The sequence below is a fragment of the Anomaloglossus baeobatrachus genome, chromosome 4, assembly GCF_048569485.1.
Source record: "Anomaloglossus baeobatrachus isolate aAnoBae1 chromosome 4, aAnoBae1.hap1, whole genome shotgun sequence".
Lineage (NCBI taxonomy): Eukaryota > Metazoa > Chordata > Amphibia > Anura > Aromobatidae > Anomaloglossus > Anomaloglossus baeobatrachus.
In genome coordinates, this window is record NC_134356.1 from 36,102,971 (window position 1) to 36,126,723 (window position 23,753).

Genomic DNA, 23,753 nt, shown 5'->3' on the forward strand with positions numbered 1-23,753 from the left:
ACGCTGGTACAATTACAGCAATATAATGAATAGAAAGTGAAAGGGAGAAACGGCATAATACAGAAAGGTTACACAAACCCATATTAGAGAGATAGGAGTAAACGCAAGGGACAGAAGCTTGTGTTATTGTCGTTTGCTGAATACAATCGATTGTTCTCTGTTATCAGCCATTCTAGGAGTAGGCGAAGCGGACTGTAATGTTCTTTGAAGCTTTAACTGGCAGGAAGTCCAGAAAAGTTCCCTGCCCTGTAATCCATGCTTTATCTCACATATTTCCAATTCTGAGACCCTCCAGATACATTTACACACAAAGGTGTGACTAATATCGGCCAGTCGGTATCCAAGGATGGTGGGGAGGCAGAATTTTATCACCTCCTATAGGATATCAGGGGCAATGAGGGTGCGCCCCCTAGATATCAACATGTGCTCAGCTTTTTTCCCCTCTGTATTGAGAAAAAGAGTAAAGTATAAAAAAGAGGTGTGGTCATGGGATGTGGGTGGAGCTTAAAGGGGTTGTCCACCACAGAGAACAAGTAATACTCACCTTCACCAATCCAATATTTTTGTGGTCCTCGATGGTCTCTACCCCTGGTTTTGTCCTGAAACAGCAAAAAGAGCCCACACAGCCATTGTTTTTGCCATTGTCTGAGTGTTTAAAAGAGAGTAGGGTTAGTGGACCCCCTGGACCACAGGGGGGGACAAATGCTTACAATTTAGTGGGAGGCAGACACCAGGTACCATTCCCAGGGCAGTGACCGGGACTGTGGCAGCTAACCTCCAGGGCAGGAGACTGACTAAGGTATAGGCACAGGTGAAGACAGGTACAGGCTGGATGGCTGGGGCAGACAGGCAGGTGGGTAAGGACAGATATGGTGGGCACGACAGGGACAGATGGGTAAGGGAAGGCATTTACAAGTGATGTACATAGGGATAAACGGGACCTGACAACTAGCTAGAAGACTGGTAGCTAATCTGCCTAAGGATGTTGCGCAGGCACCTCCCCTAATGGGAAGGTGCCTCAAATAAATAGTTAGTCTCAGCCTTAGGCTGAGAGACATTTCCTGGAAATAGTGCCGGCCCTTTAAGAGGAGGGCCGGTGTGCGTGCGTGCACCCTAAGCACATTCCCAAAAGACCTGGGCTGCATGCACAGGCCTCGGGAGGGGCAGGAGAAAGCAACACATGTGGACGGCCGGGGAGGTACGGGGAGGATGTGACCTGGCTGGGGCAGTAAACTAGGAAGTAGGGATTAGCAAGGATCAGGCAAATGAGAGTGGTGATCTGAGCTCTATGTAAAAAGAATTTTCCACCAACCCTATGAATATAGACATGGTAACCACCTGTCATACTAGAGGGTGCAGATGCTCAATGTACAGCGTGACACAAGTGTAATAGAAGGAAAGCCCTGGCGTTAGGGAGAGGGTACACTTTTTGCAACTTACCTGAGTTTGTAACCTATGTTCCCTACCGTACCTAACTTCCCCCCCATTGCCGTCAGGTGACTAGGCTCTTGCTTGTAGTGAACTCACACTGATTAGTGAGTCGACCAGCGATAACAATAGTCTCACCACTGCAATAATCGAAGACAAGGTAATTGAGACAGATAGAGGGAAAATAGACTCAAAAAAGAAAACACTTCAAGCTCTTCCAATGCAGCTAAACACCACAGCTACAACAGTCACAACTCCTCAGCTTCTTCCAGAGACAGGCATCTTCCAAAGTGGTCAGCATAGACTGAGAATGTGTAACCGGCATCAGATGGTAAGACACATGAGTTCTTATAGCAAAGGGGAGTGGTCACAAAAGAGCTGCACCTGAGATTAAGGCTACAAAGGACAACCAGATAGGAAAGAGTCCTTAACCCCTACAGCACTAAAAGCAAGTAGATTAACTCAAATTCAAGTTGTAGACCTGTGAGCAATAAGGCATTGTGACCTTGTGGTCCCAGACTCACCAAAGAACTCCCCAGAGTGGGACACACTTATGACACAACCATGTTGACCTTCCAGATTTGAGCGAGCAGACAGCACCTTGCAAAAACAACCTGCTATTACCTGAATACTCAGGTGCTGCACCACTGCCTGAGCCGGCCTTAAGAGACCTGGCAGAATTATAACAGAGGCATGTGCCACTTACCCGACGAGCACTAATAATGCTGGCTCCCAGGGAAGGAATAAGCACAGCCCAGTACTGAAGCCAGGACAGGTGAGTCTAAACAGCGCCTTCCCTGCCTTTTTAGTGGAGTGGAGCTGTTGTTCTCTTGTATGCAGGAGAACTGGAATTACCTGAATACTCAAGTGGTGTGCTCTGCCTGAGCTGGCCTTAAGAAACCAGGGAGAATTATAACAGAGGCATGTGCCACTAACCTGACGTGCACTAATACAAAGAATGCTATCTCCCGGGGAGAGAAGAAGCACAGCCCGGCACTGGAGCCAGGACAGGGGAGTCTAAACTACGCCTTCCCTGCCTGTTCAGTGCTATGGAGATGTAGTTCTTTTATATGCAGGGAAACTGGAATTACCTGAATACTCAGGTAATGTGCCACTGCCTGAGCCGGCCTTAAGAAACCTGGAAGAATTATAAAAGAGGCATATGCCACTAACCTGACGTGCACTAATACAAAGAATGCTATCCCCCGGGGACGGAAGAAGCACAGCTCGGCACTGGAGCCAGGACAGGTGAGTCTACACTATGCCTTCCCTGCCTCTTCAGTGCCATGGAGATGTAGTTCTCTTATATGCAGGGGAACTGGAATTATCTGAATGCTGCTCAGGTAATGTGCCACTACCTGAGCTGACCTTAAGATAACTGGGAGAATTATAACTGAGGCATGTGCCACTAACCTGACGTGCACTAATACAAAGAATGCTATCTCCCGGGGAGAGAAGAAGCACAGCCCGGCACTGGAGCCAGGACAGATGAGTCTAAACTACGCCTTCCCCGCCTTTTCAGTGCTGTGGAGCTCTAGATCTGTTGTATGCAGTACCTGAATACTCAAGTGGTGTGCCACTGCCTGAGCCAGCCTTAAGAAACCTGGAAGAATTATAACAGAGGCATGTGCCACTAACCTGACCGCACTAGTACAAAGAATGTTGGCTCCCAGAGGAGGAAGCACAACCCGGCACTGGAGCCAGGACAGGTGAGTCTACACTAAGCCTTCCCCGCCTTTTCAGTGCTGTGGAGCTGTAGGCAGGAAAACTGGAACACTACCGTCACTAAAGGAGGCAGCAAGAGGCAAACAATGGGCATAAGTTGAGGGTCACAATACTTTTAGTGCCAGAATGGAAAGTCACGATAAAGGGCGATGTACCCGGACCGATTTGTATGGTTCCAGTTGACAGGTCTGGCACTTTACCGTCAATGTATCTTCATTATGGCAGCCAATAATTAAACCACCGGACCCTCATGGCTGATGTTAGGCCTCGTTATACTGTGTCATTTATCAGCAGCACCCGGACAATGTGCTCTTTGTATGGAGCAAAACTAATGAATGCCAAGCGGGACACTTATTATACGGAGATCAGTGCCCGCTCTCCCATTCTCAGGCCCCCCCTCCCTCTTGTTTTCCCATTTTATATGCTCTTTTGTGAAATGCTTCGGGTTATTGTATAAGGTTTCCAGCCGCCTTAAGTATGTCAGAGCGGAGACTGTGCCAAATTCTGCAAGAGATCCTCTCACCGCGCAAGACCATTGTTTCAGGTCGAGAACTGCCAGCTTTTAACTCTCACTGTATAAACCTGGGAATTACCTGGACGCGAAACAAGGTCAACCTGTTCACCAGGACTTACACCACTCATGATACGGGTGTCTGAATGCAGCAACAAAAAATAACACAAATGTTGGTATTTTCTAAAAAAAAATAATACACAAACATAAAAATATGTAATAAAAATAAAAATAAACATAACAAAAAAAAATTTTTGGTATTTTCTAAAAAAAATTAAAAAAAATACACAAACATAAAAATATGTAATAATGGAGCTGGGAGCCACAGTGCAGACAGAACTTCAGAAGAATGCGCAGCCACGCCCTTAAATGGAATGTTGACGTGTCACAATGCAGCCAGGGAAAGAGACAGACACAGACAGGGAAAGAGGCAGACACAGACAGGGTAAGAAACAGACATAGACAGGGTAAGAGACAGACACAAAGAGACAGACACAGACAAAGAGACAGACTGACAGGGAAAGAGACAGACAGGGAAAGAGAGGGAAAGAGAGAGACAGGTTAAGAGACAGACACAGACAGGAAAAGAGACAGACACAGATAAAGAGACAGAGACAGACACAGGGAAACAGACAGACAGGGAAAGAGAGGGAAACAGACAGATAGGGTAAGAGACAGACAAAGACAGGTAAAAAGACAGACAAAGAGACAGACACAGGGAAAGAGACAGAGGGAAAGACGGAAAGAGACAGATAGGGAAAGAGAGAAAGAGACAGACAGGGAAAGAGAGGGAAAGAGACAGACAGGGAAAGAGACAGACAGGGAAAGTGACAGAGATAGACAGACAGGGAAAGAGATAGATAGACAGACATGGAAAGAGATTGAGACAGACGAAGAAAGAGACAGAGACAGTCAGAGACAGACAGGGAAAGAGACAGAGAGACAAAGAGATAGAGAGAGAGAGACAGAGAGATATATACAGAGGGGGAGACAGACATTATAATTACATTTGTATCTATTTGTTTTGTGGTGTTTGTGTGCAGAATACATTTTTGTTAATACATTCTATTTTGTTAACAGCAGTTATTAACCCGGGCGAAGCCGAGTAGTACAGCTAGTAATATATAGCAATAAACATAACAAAAAAAACACAAATTATGGTATTTTATAAAAAAATATATACACAAAAATATAAAAATATGTAACATAAAACAAAAATTTTGGTATTTTCTAAAAAAAAAATACACAAACAAAAATATAATAAAAAAATAACAAAAAACCCCCACAACTTATGGTCTTTTCTAAAAAATATATATATTTACACAAAAACTTAAAAATATGAAATAAAAACACAAATTTTGGTATATTCTAAAAAAAATACACAGATAAAAATTTATAATAAGAAAACATAACAAAAGAAATCCCAAATTATGCTATTTTCTAAAAAAAAAACCAAAACAAACATATATACACAAAAACATAATATGTAATATAAAACACAAATTTTGGTATTTTCTAAAAAAAAAAAAATACAAAATCATAAAAATATGTAATAAAAATAAACAACAAAAAAAACACAAATTATGGTATTTTCTAAAAAAAAAACCACACAAAAGCATAAGAATATGTAATAAAAACACAAATTATGGTACTTTCTAAAAAAAAATATTCACAAAAAAATGTAATAAAAAAACACAAATTTTGGTATTTTTTAAACATAATACAAAAACATAAAAATATGTAATAAAAATGAACATAATAAAAAGTACACAACTTAGGGTATCAACATGGGTTTATGACAGAGTATCAACATGGGTTTATGAGGGATCGATCATGTCAAACTAATTTGATCAGCTTCTATGAAGAGGTAAGTTCAAGCCTGGACCAGGGAAATGCAGTGGATGTTGTGTATATGGACTTTTCAAAAGCTTTTGATACGGTGCCACACAAAAGGTTGGTACATAAAACGAGAATAATGGGGATAGGGGAAAATATGTGTAACTGGGTTAAAAACTGGCTCAGTGATAGGAAACAAAGGGTGGTTATTAATGGTACGTACTCGGACTGGGTCTCAGTTCATAGTGGGGTACCACAGGGGTCAGTATTGGGCCCGCTTCTTTTCAACATATTTATAAATGACCTTGTTGGGGGCATGCGGAGTAGAATTTCAATATTTGCACATGATACTAAACTCTGCAGGGTAATCAATACAGAGGAGGATAATTTTATATTACAGGGAGATTTATGTAAATTGGAGGATTGGGCTGAGAAGTGGCAATTGAAGTTTAATGTAGATAAATGTAAGGTCATGCACTTGGGTAGAGGAAATAACATTTATGATTATGTACTTAATTGTAGAACACTGGGTAAAACAGACACAGAAAAAGACTTGGGTGTATGGGTGGATGGTAAACTTCACTTTAGTGGACAGTGTCAGGCAACTGCTGCCAGGGCTAATAAAATAATGGGATGTATTAAAAGAGGTATAAGTGTTCATGAAAAAAATATAGTTCTTCCTCTGTACAAGTCACTAGTGCGACCGCACTTATATACTGTGTACAATTCTGGTCACCGATATATAAGAAGGACATAGCTGAACTGGAGAGGGTGCAGAGAAGAGCCACCAAGATTATTAGAGGAATCGGTGGGCTGCAATACCAAGACAGGTTATTAAACTGGGGGTTATTTAGTTCGGAAAAACGAAGGCTTAGGGGGGATCTAATCACAATGTATAAATATATGAGGGGACAGTACAGAGACCTTTCCAAAGATCTCTTTACACCTAGGCCTGCGACTGGAACACGGGGGCATCCGCTACGTCTTGAGGAAAGAAGGTTTAATCATAATCACAGACGAGGATTCTTTACTGTACGAGCAGTGAGACTATGGAGCTCTCTGCCGCATGATGCTGTAATGAGTGATTCACTACTAACATTTAAGCAGAGCCTGGATGCCTTTCTTGAAAAATTTAATATTACCAGTTATGTATATTGGATTTTATGACAGGGTATTGATCCAGGGAACTAGTCTGATTGCCGGATGTGGAGTCAGGAAGGACATTTTTTCCCCATTGGAACTTGTTTGCCACATTGGGGTTTTTTTGCCTTCCTCTGGATCAACATATTAGGCTACGGGTTGAACTAGATGGACTTAGAGTCTCCCTTCAACCTTAAAAACTATGATACTATGATACTATGATACTATGAGGGTATTTTCTAAATATAAAAATATATATATTTATATATAAATACATATATATATACACAAAAACATAAAAATATGTAATAAAGAAAATACAAATTTTGGTATTTTCTAAAAAAAAAAAAATAAATACACAAACATAAAAATATATAATAGAAAACAACAAAAAGCTACAAATTATGGTATTTTCTAAAAAAAAATATATATATAAACACAAAAACATAAAAAATATGTAATAAAGAAAACACAAATTTTGGTATTTTCTAAAAAATAATACAAAAACATAAAAATATGTAATAAAAATAAACATAACAAAAATAAATTTTGGTATTTTCTAAAAAAAAAAAATACACAAACATAAAAATATATAATAAAAAACATAACAAAAACCCCACAAATTTTGGTATTTTCTTAAAAAAAAGTATCCAAAAACATAAAAATATATAATAAAAATAAACATAATCAATAAAGCAGAAATTATGGTATTTTCTAAAAAAAAAAATATATACACAAAAATATAAAAATATGTAATAGAAAACACACATTTTGGTTTCTAAAAAAAATAAAAAAATAAAAAGAAATACACAAACATAAAAATATATAATTAAAGTAAACATAATAAAAAAGCAAAAAATATTCTATAAATTTGGAGATAGCATAATTGGTACAACCAACAAAATAAAGAAATCATGGCACTTATAGAAAATGGTAAATGCCACAAGGGTGATGAAACACAATAAACAAAAGCTGTTTTTGGGGAGCTTTATTTTACTCCCCTCCCCCCAAAATATTAAAAAGTTATACTTTATTTTTCCCTAAAAAATACCATCATGCAAAAAAAATAAAAAAGCTCAAATACAAGGACATAGACTGAAAAATAAAACATTTTAAAAGTTTCTGAAATTCAGATTACAGCCAGTGAGAATAGAGGAAATACATATATATATATATATATATATATATATATATATATATATATATAAAAAAAATTATTTAAAATATATATATATATATATATATATATATATAAAAATATATCTATATGTATATATATTTTTATATATATATATATATATATACTGCATATATATATATGTACTGTATATATATATATATATATATATTCCTTTAAAGGGAATTTGTCAGTAAAACCAACCCTCTTAAGCCGTCTATATGGCTACGTGGGTCATAGGAAGCTGAATAAAATGACACCTTGATATTTGCGATCCAGTGTTTTATTCCAGAGAAATCCATATATTTCTTAATATGTAAATGAGCTGTTAAGATCTATGGGTGGGACATAGCTCTCCTTGAGAATCTGCCTCCAGAGATTATCTTAAAGGGGTCCTCCACTACTTGGACAACCCCTTCTGATTCCACATGTTTCCCTAATGTAAAATAACAAAACCTATACTCACCTTCTATACCGGAACCCTTCCAGCGGTGGTCAGGGCTCGTGGTTTCGGGACTCACATAGGGGTTGTGACATCACGTCCAATCAGCGTCAGCCTTTCTCTCCCCGCCTTTGGACCAAATGAACAATCAACAGGAAGTGAGCACAGCCACAGAGCTCACTTCCTGTTTCAGGGTGAGCTATGTCCAGCCCATAGATCCTAACAACTGATTTACATAGTAAGAAAAACTTGGATTTCTCCGAAATAAGACATAGGATCGTAGATATCAAGACCTAAGACATTTTCTATGTTAGGCCTGTTTCACACGTCAGTGAAAACACAGATGTTTTTCACTGTCGTGTTAAAGACGCATATGTCCCTCCGTGTGCAGTGATTCACGGCACACATGGGTTCTACATGTGCTATCCGTGATCAGTGATCCGTGATCTGTGATAGCACATGGAGATAAACTCACCTGTCCCTACTCCTGCTGTCCGTGGTGCTGAAGTCTCCCGGATGCTGTGTCCGGCCACCATGGTCTCCCGTCTGCAGTTACATCTGGGTCGGCTGTGCAGTGCATAAATGCATATACATGAGAATAATGAGCTGGCCTGGAAGTAGCAGAGAGGAGCAGCAGGAGACAGCGTTGCTGGAGAAGGTGAGTATAAAAAGCTCTTTATTTTCAATGTACAAATTTCTCTGGCATGTGTTTCATGGATCACACCATAGTGTGGTTCGTGATACATCAGTGATGCTAGAAAAAAACGGACATGTCTACGTGCGGATCACATGGACACGCATGTGCGTTGCATGGAGACACGGTGAGTGAAAAATCACTGATGTGTGTGCAGACTTATTGATTTTAATGGGTCTGCGTATGTACATGATTCTGGTACGTATAAAAACTGTGACATATGTACTAGAATCACTGATGTGTGAAACAGGTCTTAGTGATCACTTCTCCTTTGCCGAGATAATTCATCCACTTCACAGGTGTGACATATCAAGATGCTGATTAGACAGCATGATTATTGCAATGGTGTGTCTTAGGCTGGCCAGCATGATTATTGCATAGTTGTACCTTTGGCTGGCCAGCATGATTATTGCACAGGTGTGCCTGAGGCTGGCCATTATGATTATTGCTCAGGTGTTCCTGAGGCTGGCCATTATGATTATTGCACAGGTGTGCCTGAGGATGGCCAGCATGATTATTGCACATGTGTGCCTTTGGTTGGCCAGCATGATTATTGCACAGGTATGCCTTAGGCTGGCCAGCATGATTATTGCACAGGTGTGCCTTAGGTTGGCCAACATGATTATTGCACAGGTGTTACTTAGGCTGGCCATCATGATTATTGCACAGGTGTTAGGCTGGCCACTATGATTATTGCACAGGTGTGCCTTTGGATGGCCAGCATGATTATTGCACAGGTGTGCCTTTCACTGGCCAGCATGATTATTGCACAGGTGTGCCTTAGGTTGGCCAACATGATTATTGCACAGGTGTTACTTAGGCTGGCCATCATGATTATTGCACAGGTGTTAGGCTGGCCACTATGATTATTGCACAGGTGTGCCTTTAGATGGCCAGCATGATTATTGCACAGGTGTGCCTTTCACTGGCCAGCATGATTATTGCACAGGTGTGCCTGAGGATAGCCAGCATTATTATTGCACATGTGTGCCTTAGGCTGGCCAGCATGATTATTGCACATGTGTGCCTTAGGCTGGCCAGCATGATTATTGCACATGTGTGCCTTAGGCGGGCCAGCATGATTATTTCAAATGTGTGCCTTTGGCTGGCCAGCATGATTATTGGACAGGTGTGCCTTTGGTTGGCCAGCATTATTATTGCACAGGTGTGCCTTAGGCTGGCCAGCATGATTACTGCACAGGTGTGCCTTAAGATGGCCAGCATAATTATTGCACAGGTGTGCCTTAGGCTGGCCAGCATGATTATTGCACAGGTGTGCCTTAGGTTGGCCAACATGATTATTGCACAGGTGTTACTTAGGCTGGCCATCATGATTATTGCACAGGTGTTACTTAGGCTGGTCACTATGATTATTGCACAGGTGTGCCTTTGGATGGCCAGCATGATTATTGGACAGGTGTGCCTTTCGCTGGCCAGCATGATTATTGCACATGTGTGCCTTAGGCTGGCCAGCATGATTATTGCACAGGTGTGCCTGAGGATAGCCAGCATGATTATTGCACATGTGTGCCTTAGGCGGGCCAGCATGATTATTTCAAATGTGTGCCTTTGGCTGGCCAGCATGATTATTGGACAGGTGTGCCTTTGGTTGGCCAGCATTATTATTGCACAGGTGTGCCTTAGGCTGGCCAGCATGATTACTGCACAGGTGTGCCTTAGGATGGCCAGCATAATTATTGCACAGGTGTGCCTTAGGCTGGCCAGCATGATTATTGCACAGGTGTGCCTTAGGTTGGCCAACGTGATTATTGCACAGGTGTGCCTTAGGCTGGCCACAATAAAAGGCCACTCCAAAATGTGCAGATATACAGTGTTAAGGGTATCTGGGGAGTTAAAAAAAGCAGTCAGTATCTGGTGTGAGCACCATCTGCCTCACACATCTCCTGCGCATAGAGTTGATCAGGTTGTTGATTGTGGCAGGTGGATGTTGGTCCTCTCCTCATCTATGGCTGCGAAGCTGCTGGATATTGGCAGGAGCTTGCACACGCTGCCGATCCAGAGCATAAGAAGTAGAAGTCGCACCCTGTGTCCATCCTGCTCAGTCACACCCCTCATCATTGCTTTGTTCTACTCTTCTGGTGAGAACTAACACACCCTTGTTATGAAATTTGGCAGGCTGGAAGAAATTAACCCCTTCCGTAATCTTAACAGGACCAGAAGATACCAAAACATAAACAGGATAAGACTGCATCTGCAGCCAATCCGTGGCCTTACTGGTCTGGTGGGCAAATAATGATCTTTTCTGGACCCACCGAAGAGCACCAAAATGATGAAACTTTAGAGGGGTCCAAAACCTTTTGTTTATTTTTAGAAAGATCCCTTACAAAAAATGGTGAACCCCTTTAAGGTATCCCCCCTACCTCCAATGTATAGCGGCTTATTGGCCCCCGCGACACAGTGACGATGCCCCACCAGCCTCTCCTATGCCCTGGTCCCTAATGATCAATGATAATGGTGAGGATGTAGCTGCACAGACAGTACATGTGGCCTTCAGAGACAGGCGTGGCATCATGGGAGCGTCACTGTTTGTGACTACGTGTTTTACAGCCAGGTGGATCGTGTCACATGGAATTAGATCTTGTTTGATTAAACCTGGCTCATCAGAGATGTCAGTGGAAAGTAAAACATAGAGTGCCACCTATACGTGTGCACCCCCACAAGTGTCCCCAACTTAGGACAGTCAGTAATTAGGGCCCGTTATCCTCTGAAACTGTAGTTCTGCTCCCACGATGAACCATAGAGATCTTGTCGTGGGAGATGCCTCCTCCAAACTTCGAATGGAGGAAAACATGTAGTAAAAGAGCTTTTTATTATATAGGACCGGTACCACTGAGACTGGTGTAGAGTGGCGTGGGGCGGTAGTCGTGAGCAAGGGATTATCTATGGACTCCCCGGCATGCTACTGTGACGCCCCTGGACTATCGGGTCGTCACAGGGTATTGCACAATCTGCCCTCCCGTGCAGTATCCACCTCCTTCTTGGTTGTGGGTCCCTAACTACATGGTGTTGCCTACATCAGCTGATTAAAGTCCTAGGTACACTCTGCACCACACCCACCGGACACACCAGTGGACGGCCTGAGTGGAATAGGGTCGCCCACTTGGGGGGTTGGTTAGGGGAGGTCAAAAGTGTAAGCAGAAGGAGAGTGGAGTGTTGGAAGTGAAGGAGAGAGGAGGTCAGGAGTCGGGCTCCTTGGAGACACCTAGGTGGCAGATGTTGGTCTGGGCCTAGAGGAGCTGGACCCTCCTCGGTCGCAGGGGATCGTGACAAGGGGCACGGAATTGTCGAGGAGGACAGTTGGCAGCCTTGTACCTGTGGCGCCCCTGAGGCTTCCGTCGCCACAGAGACATTGCACCCCAGTCAGAGGTGTGATGTCCCATCCTGAGTAAGGAAAGGGGTACATGCCAGTTCACAGGTAAAACTGCACTACACCCATTGCTAGGCACACACTGGGACCAGGGACAGTGGCAGCAACCCTCCCATGCTGCATGCTGAGAGGGGCCGTAAGACCCATCCCTGCTCCCATAGGGTGGTAGCTTAGCAACCGGGGGGTGGGAAGAGCCAGCCGAGTGTAGAGCAGAGAGGAAGGTCAGAGTTTCAGTTTACCTCAGAGAGTGAGAGAGTGAGGAGCCAGCATGTAGCTGTGAAAGAGAAAGGAGCTCTGTGAGTTCAGAGTGTCCACAACAGAGAAAGAAAGCAACAGAGAAGGAGAGAAACAGAGAGTAGAAGAAGAGCTCTAGTCAGGCAGGAGCTAAAGAAAGAAGAAAGAGACGCTTCCTGGTGAAGACCCTGGGACTCGGAGGGTCCAGGTGACACCAAGCAGGGAACGAAGGGATTCCAGGGCCACAGATAGCTTCAGAGCTGGTGGCCAGTGAAGTCAGCTGAGAAAGGACACAATTAGAAGGGTGCACTGGCATCAACCCCCAGATCTACCCGGGATCGGCGGAGGTCCCTGACAGTGGTCCCAGCAGTCCAAAGGCTCCTGCAGGCCTTGACAAGAACTGTGAGTAAAGACCAACTGAAACTGCACCCCTGGTGTTGCCTCAGTTATTTCTCTGCATAGACACTAATAAGCACCAACTGTGCCCCGGGGCTCCGCTCCACCTGTGGGGAGCAGTACCACCATTGCTGCCATAACATCACCCCGGAGGCCTCACACAGCAGCGGCGGCTTAATAGCTGCATACCACAGGTGGCGTCACGAACACAAACTTTATTCACCCCAACACTGCAGCCATATTTTATTGACACCCACCAGGGCCACGGAGTCGGGCCCCGCCACCACTGACAACCACCGGACTAGTCCGGCCCGGCACCGGGTGTCCCATAGCCCTGGGGTGGGCGAGTCAATTTTGGCGTCACAAACAGGATTTCGTGCCCGGACCCACCGGGTACTGTGCGCCTGAAAAGACTGTGAAAGAACTGTGTTTTACTGAAAAAACTGCCGCCATTAGCCTGGCTGAGCGTGGGAAGAAGAGGGGCGTGCCTGCAGAAAGAGCGCGAAAGTAAGCCCCACCCGCTTTGATCTTGCAAGGAAGAGCGCAAAGCGGTGCCCGCTATGGAGAGCGGACGGAAGATGTCTGCGTTCAGCCCTGTCGGCGGCATAGCGGGACTCCGAAGTGGAGGAGGCGGAGTGGCTTTTGAAGTGGAGGATCGCGGCCCGAGTGAGCTCCCCGCGGGAACCGCTGCCTGGTTGGAGCGGGAGCTGGGTCGATTCTGCGTCCGGGTGAGAGCACAGACACTGCAGCAGGTGCTCGACTGGAAGGCGGAAGTCAGGAGGATGGTCGCCACAGTGTGGGCCCAGGAACAGAGGGCCGCCGCAGCAGCCGTGTCGCGTGAAGATAAAGCCACGCAGACCCCTACGGCATCCCTCCTCAGCTGGGAGCCAGGACCCGACAGCACCGTGACGCGTGAGCCCTGTGAAGCACCACTTCGGGATCAAGAGGTACCGTGTACGCTGCCCCCGCCACCGTTCCCGCTGGAGGTTCAGAGCCCGGGGATGTATTGTGCCTGGAGAAGAAGTCCGGTGTCCCGTACGACATTGGCACAGTACGGTCCCCTGCAATGGTAATCGCATCCGTAAGTTCACCCCTGAAGTTAAACGTTTGAGTTGAAAGTTTTAAAGGACCTGCTCCAGAAATAATGCTTCCTGCCTTTGTTGAACGTCCCTAAGTTCTCCAGGAGACGCCACCCAGCACAAGAGGTGGAAGGAGGAGGACCTTGTCAGACTTGTTGACCGTCGCTGGGTCAGAGTCCCAGTGGGCGCCATCAAGGGTCGGAGCCCCTGGTGGAGGACGACAAGGAGTTAATGGAGTCAGGACAGTACATAGCCCCTGAATGTCTGCCCATTGTTCTTTTCAAAGATGACACCCTATTCCTGAATCCTTGTCCCCTGTTCTTTTTGAAGATGACCCCCCCCCCCCCGTTTATGTGTTACCGGGCTACTGGACTGGAATGTGGTCCCCGGTGAATGTGTTATTTATGTGCCTCCCATAAAGGGATGTAATGTCCTAAAGTTTTAATGTTTTATGCATAACAAAATTTTGCAGTTTGTTCTATTGTTTTTGTTGTTTCAGCCCGAGGACGTGCTGGGATTCGCTGTGGGGGAGTGTGGCGCCCCTGAGGCTTCCGTCGCCACAGAGACATTGCACCCCAGTCAGAGGTGTGATGTCCCATCCTGAGTAAGGAAAGGGGTACATGCCAGTTCACAGGTAAAACTGCACTACACCCATTGCTAGGCACACACTGGGACCAGGGACAGTGGCAGCAACCCTCCCATGCTGCATGCTGAGAGGGGCCGTAAGACCCATCCCTGCTCCCATAGGGTGGTAGCTTAGCAACCGGGGGGTGGGAAGAGCCAGCCGAGTGTAGAGCAGAGAGGAAGGTCAGAGTTTCAGTTTACCTCAGAGAGTGAGAGAGTGAGGAGCCAGCATGTAGCTGTGAAAGAGAAAGGGGCTCTGTGAGTTCAGAGTGTTCACAACAGAGAAAGAAAGCAACAGAGAAGGAGAGAAACAGAGAGTAGAAGAAGAGCTCTAGTCAGGCAGGAGCTAAAGAAAGAAGAAAGAGACGCTTCCTGGTGAAGACCCTGGGAGTCGGAGGGTCCAGGTGACACCAAGCAGGGAACGAAGGGATTCCAGGGCCACAGATAGCTTCAGAGCTGGTGGCCAGTGAAGTCAGCTGAGAAAGGACACAATTAGAAGGGTGCACTGGCATCAACCCCCAGATCTACCCGGGATCGGCGGAGGTCCCTGACAGTGGTCCCAGCAGTCCAAAGGCTCCTGCAGGCCTTGACAAGAACTGTGAGTAAAGACCAACTGAAACTGCACCCCTGGTGTTGCCTCAGTTATTTCTCTGCATAGACACTAATAAGCACCAACTGTGCCCCGGGGCTCCGCTCCACCTGTGGGGAGCAGTACCACCATTGCTGCCATAACATCACCCCGGAGGCCTCACACAGCAGCGGCGGCTTAATAGCTGCATACCACAGGTGGCGTCACGAACACAAACTTTATTCACCCCAACACTGCAGCCATATTTTATTGACACCCACCAGGGCCACGGAGTCGGGCCCCGCCACCACTGACAACCACCGGACTAGTCCGGCCCGGCACCGGGTGTCCCATAGCCCTGGGGTGGGCGAGTCATACCATCACCAGGCTGGGACCAGGGCACAACCGGGTACGTGGACCCTAGGTCAGGGAGTAGCTTCAGGCAACCTGACAATTTACCCGACGAGAACGAAGCCTCTCCACCCGCTCCAGAATTGGGGTACCAGCGCAACAAGGGGGATAGGACTTTCCACAAAAACGGTCCAGAAAATCCCAAGCGTGAACCCTGAGAGCAAGGTCCCACTGGTTGGCTTTGTTATGGGTTCACTATGGTTATCTCTGTTATTGAGGCCCTGTTATGGGGGCCCTGTGGTTAGCTCGGTCATAGGGCTCTGCGGCTGGGTCTCTTTTGGGGCACTCTGGCTGTTACAGCTATGGGGCCCTGAGGCCAACTCTGTTATGAAGTCTGTAGTCGAATCTGTTATGAGGGCACTGTGGCTGACACTGCTATGGGGCCCTGAGGATAGCTTTGTTATGGGGCTCTCAGGCTGGCACTGTTATGGGGATATAGTAGATACAGAAGTTTGTTCTTCAGAAGCAACAGACACAGAAACAGTTGAAAGATCTGTTCAACTCCATAGCACAGTGCTGCTTCCGGTAAGCCTCTATGAGGTTGGCCAATGTTTCGGGGAGGTCCAGTCAGACAGGGTTTATAGCAATATGCAGCCGATAAACCTGGTGATCCCCTTTAAATGGAATTGCAACATGTGGGTGTAGTTAGGATAAGAATTACAGTTTACCGGTGACTAAATATAAATCAGTCAGGCTATAATTTACTATGCTACTGTCTGCCAATGTGAGATCCCGGAGCCCGAGAAAATCCTCAATATGATGTACAATATAAATCTCCTCGAATGAAGAGGTGACGTTCACACTCAGTATATACCGCTACATTCAAGCTCAGTATATACCGTTATATACCACCAGGTACGATGTAGGTACTTTCATGATGTTGAAGGAGAACGTCACGTTTTCATTTGTGATCCGTGTTCTCTTCATGGGTGAGTTCTGTGAGCTCTTCATGGGTGAGTTCTGTGAGCTCTTCATGGGTGAGTTCTGTGAGCTCTTCATGGGTGAGTTCTGTGAGTTCTTCATGGGTGAGTTCTGTGAGTTCTTCATGGGTGAGTTCTGTGAGCTCTTCATGGGTGAGATCTGTGTGCTCTTCATGGGTGAGTTCTGTGAGTTCTTCATGGGTGAGTTCTGTGAGTTCTTCATGGGTGAGTTCTGTGAGCTCTTCATGGGTGAGTTCTGTGAGTTCTTCATGGGTGAGTTCTGTGAGCTCTTCATGGGTGAGATCTGTGTGCTCTTCATGGGTGAGTTCTGTGAGTTCTTCATGGGTGAGATCTGTGAGTTCTTCATGGGTGAGTTCTGTGAGCTCTTCATGGGTGAGTTCTGTGAGTTCTTCATGGGTGAGATCTGTGTGCTCTTCATGGGTGAGTTCTGTGAGCTCTTCATGGGTGAGTTCTGTGAGTTCTTCATGGGTGAGTTCTGTGAGTTCTTCATGGGTGAGTTCTGTGAGTTCTTCATGGGTGAGTTCTGTGAGCTCTTCATGGGTGAGATCTGTGTGCTCTTCATGGGTGAGTTCTGTGAGTTCTTCATGGGTGAGTTCTGTGAGCTCTTCATGGGTGATATCTGTGTGCTCTTCATGGGTGAGTTCTGTGAGTTCTTCATGGGTGAGTTCTGTGAGCTCTTCATGGGTGAGATCGGTGTGCTCTACATGGGTGAGTTTTGTGAGTTCTTCATGGGTGAGTTCTGTGAGTTCTTCATGGGTGAGTTCTGTGAGTTCTTCATGGGTGAGTTCTGTATGGGTGAGTTCTGTGAGCTCTTCATGGGTGAGTTCTGTGAGTTCTTCATGGGTGAGTTCTGTGAGTTCTTCATGGGTGAGTTCTGTGAGTTCTTCATGGGTGAGTTCTGTGAGCTCTTCATGGGTGAGTTCTGTGAGTTCTTCATGGGTGAGTTCTGTGAGTTCTTCATGGGTGAGTTCTGTGAGTTCTTCATGGGAGGAACCAATCCAAAAAGTCATAATTTGATTCCAGGAGCGCTGTAACAAGGTCTTCATGGAATGTTGCATAGGAAGGTGAGATTCTATGATTCTATGAATAGTTAATTGTGGGAAACGCCTCAAGAAGTCATATTTTCAAGATCGCCTTGGAAGTTCCTCATGGGAGGAGACAAATCAAGACGTTTTAGTATAAAGATGATTTCAGGAATACTTCAGAAAATGATAGTAGTGATGAGCGAGTACTACCAATCTCGGGTGCGCCATACTTGTTAAGAGCAGTTGGATGCTTGGATGGGCGCGACTCAAATGACTCAATAATGAAAGTCAATGGGGGACTCGAGCATTTTTCCTGAAGATATCCTGGAAAAATGCTCGAGTCCCCATTGACTTCCTTTAGATTCAGGTGCTCAAGTGATGCCCATCCGAGCATCCAACTGTTTTAAATGAGTACTGAGCACCCGAGCATAGCAGTGCTCGCTCATCACTAGTTACGAGTACTGAGCAACCGAGCATGGTAGTGCTCGCTCATCACTAGTTACGAGTACTGAGCACCCGAGCATGGTAGTGCCCGCTCATCACTAGTTACGAGGACAGAGCATCCGAGCATGGTAGTGCCAGCTCATCACTAGTTACGAGTACTGAGCACCTGAGCATGGTAGTGTCCGCTAATCACTAGTTACTAGTACTGAGCACCTGAGCATGGTAGTGCCCGCTCATCACTAGTTACGAGGACAGAGCATCCGAGCATGGTAGTGCCCGCTCATCACTAGTTACGAGTACAGAGCACCCGAGCATGGTAGTGCCCGCTCATCACTAGTTACGAGTACTGAGCACCCGAGCATGGCAGTGCCCGCTCATCACTAGTTACGAGTACTGGGCACCTGAGCATGGTAGTGCCCGCTCATCACTAGTTACAAGTACTGAGCACCTGAGCATGGTAGTGCTCGCTCATCACTAGTTACGAGTACTGAGCACCCGAGCATGGTAGTGCTCGCTCATCACTAGTTACGAGTACAGAGCACCCGAGCATGGTAGTGCCCGCTCATCACTGGTTATGAGTACAGAGCACTCGAGCATGGTAGTGCCCGCTCATCACTAGTTACGAGTACAGAGCACCCGAGCATGGTAGTGCCCGCTCATCACTAGTTACGAGCACTGAGCACCTGAGCATGGTAGTGCTCGCTCATCACTAGTTACGAGTACTGAGCACCCGAGCATGGTAGTGCCCGGTCATCACTAGTTACGAGTACAGAGCACCCGAGCATGGTAGTGCTCGCTCATCACTAGTTACGAGTACTGAGCACCCGAGCATGGTAGTGCTCGCTCATCACTAGTTACGAGTACTGAGCACCCGAGCATGGTAGTGCCCGCTCATCACTAGTTACGAGTACAGAGCACCCGAGCATGGTAGTGCCCGCTCATCACTAGTTACGAGTACAGAGCACCCGAGCATGGTAGTGCCTGCTCATCACTAGTTACGAGCACTGAGCACCTGAGCATGGTAGTGCTCGCTCATCACTAGTTACGAGTACTGAGCACCCGAGCATGGTAGTGCCCGGTCATCACTAGTTACGAGTACAGAGCACCCGAGCATGGTAGTGCTCGCTCATCACTAGTTACGAGTACTGAGCACCCGAGCATGGTAGTGCCCGCTCATCACTCGTTACGAGTACAGAGCACCCGAGCATGGTAGTGATCGCTCATCACTAGTTACGAGTACTGAGCACCTGAGCATGGTAGTGCCCGCTCATCACTAGTTACGAGTGCTGAGCACCCGAGCATGGTAGTGCCCGCTCATCACTAGTTACGAGTACTGAGCACCCGAGCATGGTAGTGCCCGCTCATCACTAGTTACGAGTACTGAGCACCCGAGCATGGTAGTGCCCGCTCATCACTAGTTACGAGTACTGAGCACCTGATCATGGTAGTGTCAGCTCATCACTAGTTACGAGTACTGAGCACCCGAGCATGGTAGTGCCCGCTCATCACTAGTTACGAGTACTGAGCACCCGAGCATGGTAGTGATCGCTCATCACTAGTTACGAGTACAGAGCACCCGAGCATGGTAGTGCCCGGTCATCACTAGTTACGAGTACAGAGCACCCAAGCATGGTAGTGCCCGCTCATCACTAGTTACGAGTACTGAGCACCTGAGCATGGTAGTGCCCGCTCATCACTAGTTACGAGTACAGAGCACCCGAGCAATGTAGTGCCCGGTCATCACTAGTTACGAGTACAGAGCACCCGAGCATGGTAGTGCTCGCTCATCACTAGTTACAAGTACTGAGCACCTGAGCATGGTAGTGCCCGCTCATCACTAGTTATGAGTACTGAGCACCTGAGCATGGTAGTGCTCGCTCATCACTAGTTACGAGTACTGAGAACCTGAGCATGGTAGTGCTCGCTCATCACTAGTTACGAGTACTGAGCACCTGAGCATGGTAGTGCCCGCTCATCACTAGTTACGAGTACTGAGCACCCGAGCATGGTAGTGACCGCTCATCACTAGTTACGAGTACAGAGCACCCGAGCATGGTAGTGCCCGGTCATCACTAGTTACGAGTACAGATCACCCAAGCATGGTAGTTCCAGTTCATCACTAGTTACGAGTACTGAGCACCTGAGCATGGTAGTGCCCGCTCATCACTAGTTACGAGTACAGAGCACCCGAGCATGGTAGTGCTCCCTCATCACTAGTTACAAGTACTGAGCACCCAAGCATGGTAGTGCCCGCTCATCACTAGTTACGAGTACTGAGAACCCAAGCATGGTAGTGCCCGCTCATCACTAGTTACCAGTACTGAGCACCTGAGCATGGTAGTGCCCGCTCATCACTAGTTACGAGTACAGAGCACCCGAGCATGGTAGTGCTCCCTCATCACTAGTTACGAGTACTGAGCACCCGAGCATGGTAGTGCCCGCTCATCACTAGTTACGAGTACTGAGCACCTGATCATGGTAGTGTCAGCTCATCACTAGTTACGAGTACTGAGCACCCGAGCATGGTAGTGCCCGCTCATCACTAGTTACGAGTACTGAGCACCCGAGCATGGTAGTGATCGCTCATCACTAGTTACGAGTACAGAGCACCCGAGCATGGTAGTGCCCGGTCATCACTAGTTACGAGTACAGAGCACCCAAGCATGGTAGTGCCCGCTCATCACTAGTTACGAGTACTGAGCACCTGAGCATGGTAGTGCCCGCTCATCACTAGTTACGAGTACAGAGCACCCGAGCAATGTAGTGCCCGGTCATCACTAGTTACGAGTACAGAGCACCCGAGCATGGTAGTGCTCGCTCATCACTAGTTACGAGTACAGAGCACCTGAGCATGGTAGTGCCCGCTCATCACTAGTTACGAGTACTGAGCACCTGAGCATGGTAGTGCCCGCTCATCACTAGTTACAAGTACTGAGCACCTGAGCATGGTAGTGCCCGCTCATCACTAGTTATGAGTACTGAGCACCTGAGCATGGTAGTGCTCGCTCATCACTAGTTACGAGTACTGAGAACCTGAGCATGGTAGTGCTCGCTCATCACTAGTTACGAGTACTGAGCACCTGAGCATGGTAGTGCCCGCTCATCACTAGTTACGAGTACTGAGCACCCGAGCATGGTAGTGACCGCTCATCACTAGTTACGAGTACAGAGCACCCGAGCATGGTAGTGCCCGGTCATCACTAGTTACGAGTACAGATCACCCAAGCATGGTAGTTCCAGCTCATCACTAGTTACGAGTACTGAGCACCTGAGCATGGTAGTGCCCGCTCATCACTAGTTACGAGTACAGAGCACCCGAGCATGGTAGTGCTCCCTCATCACTAGTTACGAGTACAGAGCACCTGAGCATGGTAGTGCCCACTCATCACTAGTTACGAGTACTGAGCACCCAAGCATGGTAGTGCCCGCTCATCACTAGTTACGAGTACTGAGAACCCAAGCATGGTAGTGCCCGCTCATCACTAGTTACCAGTACTGAGCACCTGAGCATGGTAGTGCCCGCTCATCACTAGTTACGAGTACAGAGCACCCGAGCATGGTAGTGCCCGGTCATCACTAGTTACGAGTACAGATCACCCAAGCATGGTAGTTCCAGCTCATCACTAGTTACGAGTACTGAGCACCTGAGCATGGTAGTGCCCGCTCATCACTAGTTACGAGTACAGAGCACCCGAGCATGGTAGTGCTCCCTCATCACTAGTTACGAGTACAGAGCACCTGAGCATGGTAGTGCCCACTCATCACTAGTTACGAGTACTGAGCACCCAAGCATGGTAGTGCCCGCTCATCACTAGTTACGAGTACTGAGAACCCAAGCATGGTAGTGCCCGCTCATCACTAGTTACCAGTACTGAGCACCTGAGCATGGTAGTGCCTGCTCATCACTAGTTACGAGTACAGAGCACCCGAGCATGGTAGTGCTCCCTCATCACTAGTTACGAGTACAGAGCACCTGAGCATGGTAGTGCCCACTCATCACTAGTTACGAGTACTGAGCACCCGAGCATGGTAGTGCCCGCTCATCACTAGTTACGAGTACTGAGCACCCGAGCATGGTAGTGCCCGCTCATCACTAGTTACGAGTACTGAGCACCCGAGCATGGTAGTGATCGCTCATCACTAGTTACGAGTACAGAGCACCCGAGCATGGTAGTGTCCGCTCATCACTAGTTACGAGTACAGAGCACCCGAGCATGGTAGTGCCCGGTCATCACTAGTTACGAGTACAGAGCACCCAAGCATGGTAGTGCCCGCTCACTTGTTACGAGTACTGAGCACCTGAGCATGGTAGTGCCCGCTCATCACTAGTTACGAGTACAGATCACCCGAGCATTGTAGTGCCCGGTCATCACTAGTTATGAGTACAGAGCACCCAAGCATGGTAGTTCCAGCTCATCACTAGTTACGAGTACTGAGCACCCGAGCATGGTAGTGCCCGCTCATCACTAGTTACGAGTACTGAGCACCTGAGCATGGTAGTGCTCGCTCATCACTAGTTTCGAGTACCAAGCACCCGAGCATGGTAGTGCCTGCTCATCACTAGTTACGAGTACCGAGCACCCGAGCATGGTAGTGCCCACTCATTACTAGTTACGAGTACTGAGCACCCGAGCATGGTAGTGCTCGCTCATCACTATTGGATCCACTGGACAAAAGGCACTGATCACTGACCTGGAGGACCTAACCTGAATGGCTAACAAATTATTGATAAAGGCACAGATGGTGGATATAGGCTAACACACTGGTAGGTAGCTGACAAGGGCAGCCCCAGGGGATCACGGTACCTTGGCAGCTGGCACCACAGGTATGGACACAACAGTCTCTAATAATAAGATCAGCAGCAGCAGCCAGTATGCTAGGTTTTACCAAGATGGATGGACATAGCAGCAAGGGCCAGACTGGATAGTTGCAGCAACAGCAGTGGACAGTAACGTAGGTGTGGCCTATCTGGATGGTTTGCGGCTGTGGTATGGATAATGGCAGCAGCAGCAAACTTGACAGCAAAATAACAGCAGCAGCAAAAAAAGAACTGAGAACTAGCAACAGAAAAAAGACATTGCCCAGGCACCTGCCCGAAGGGGAAAGGTGCCTTTAATACCTGATGTCTCTCAGTGATAGGCTGAGAGGATCTTCCAGCTGATGGAGTACTAGCTCTTTAAGAAAAGGGACGTGTCCATGCGCATGCCGTAAGGACACTCCCAGGAGGCCCTGTGAGACAGTAGCATGGACTAGGGACAGAGCAGCGCAGTCGGGGAGGTGAGAGTGCCAGCGCCCCTGCAACTAGAGAGGGGCAGGACAGTTCAGGGATAAAGCAGTATAAATATTAAGTACTCCAAAAATCCTCTTAATATTATGACTTCTCTGGTTATCTCCTCACGGTAGGAACTCTTAAGGTGATCTTTTGGAGTACTTCAGAAGAGATAGTAACTAAAGAAGCCTAAAGATTCCTACTTTCTGCATTTTCATTGGTTGCCAGCCCTGCGCGTTTTGTTATCCCTCTCTGCTGATATTGCCACCCTTTTTTAACCCTTCACAACTAGCACAATTTATGGTGTCTGGACTGACTCCTCTGCGGGAATGATGCTGCTTAGATAAAGCAGGCAGAGAAATGTAAAAGTCTTTCTGCCCATATTTGCCACCAGGGGGAGCTCTTCCATTTTAGAATTATA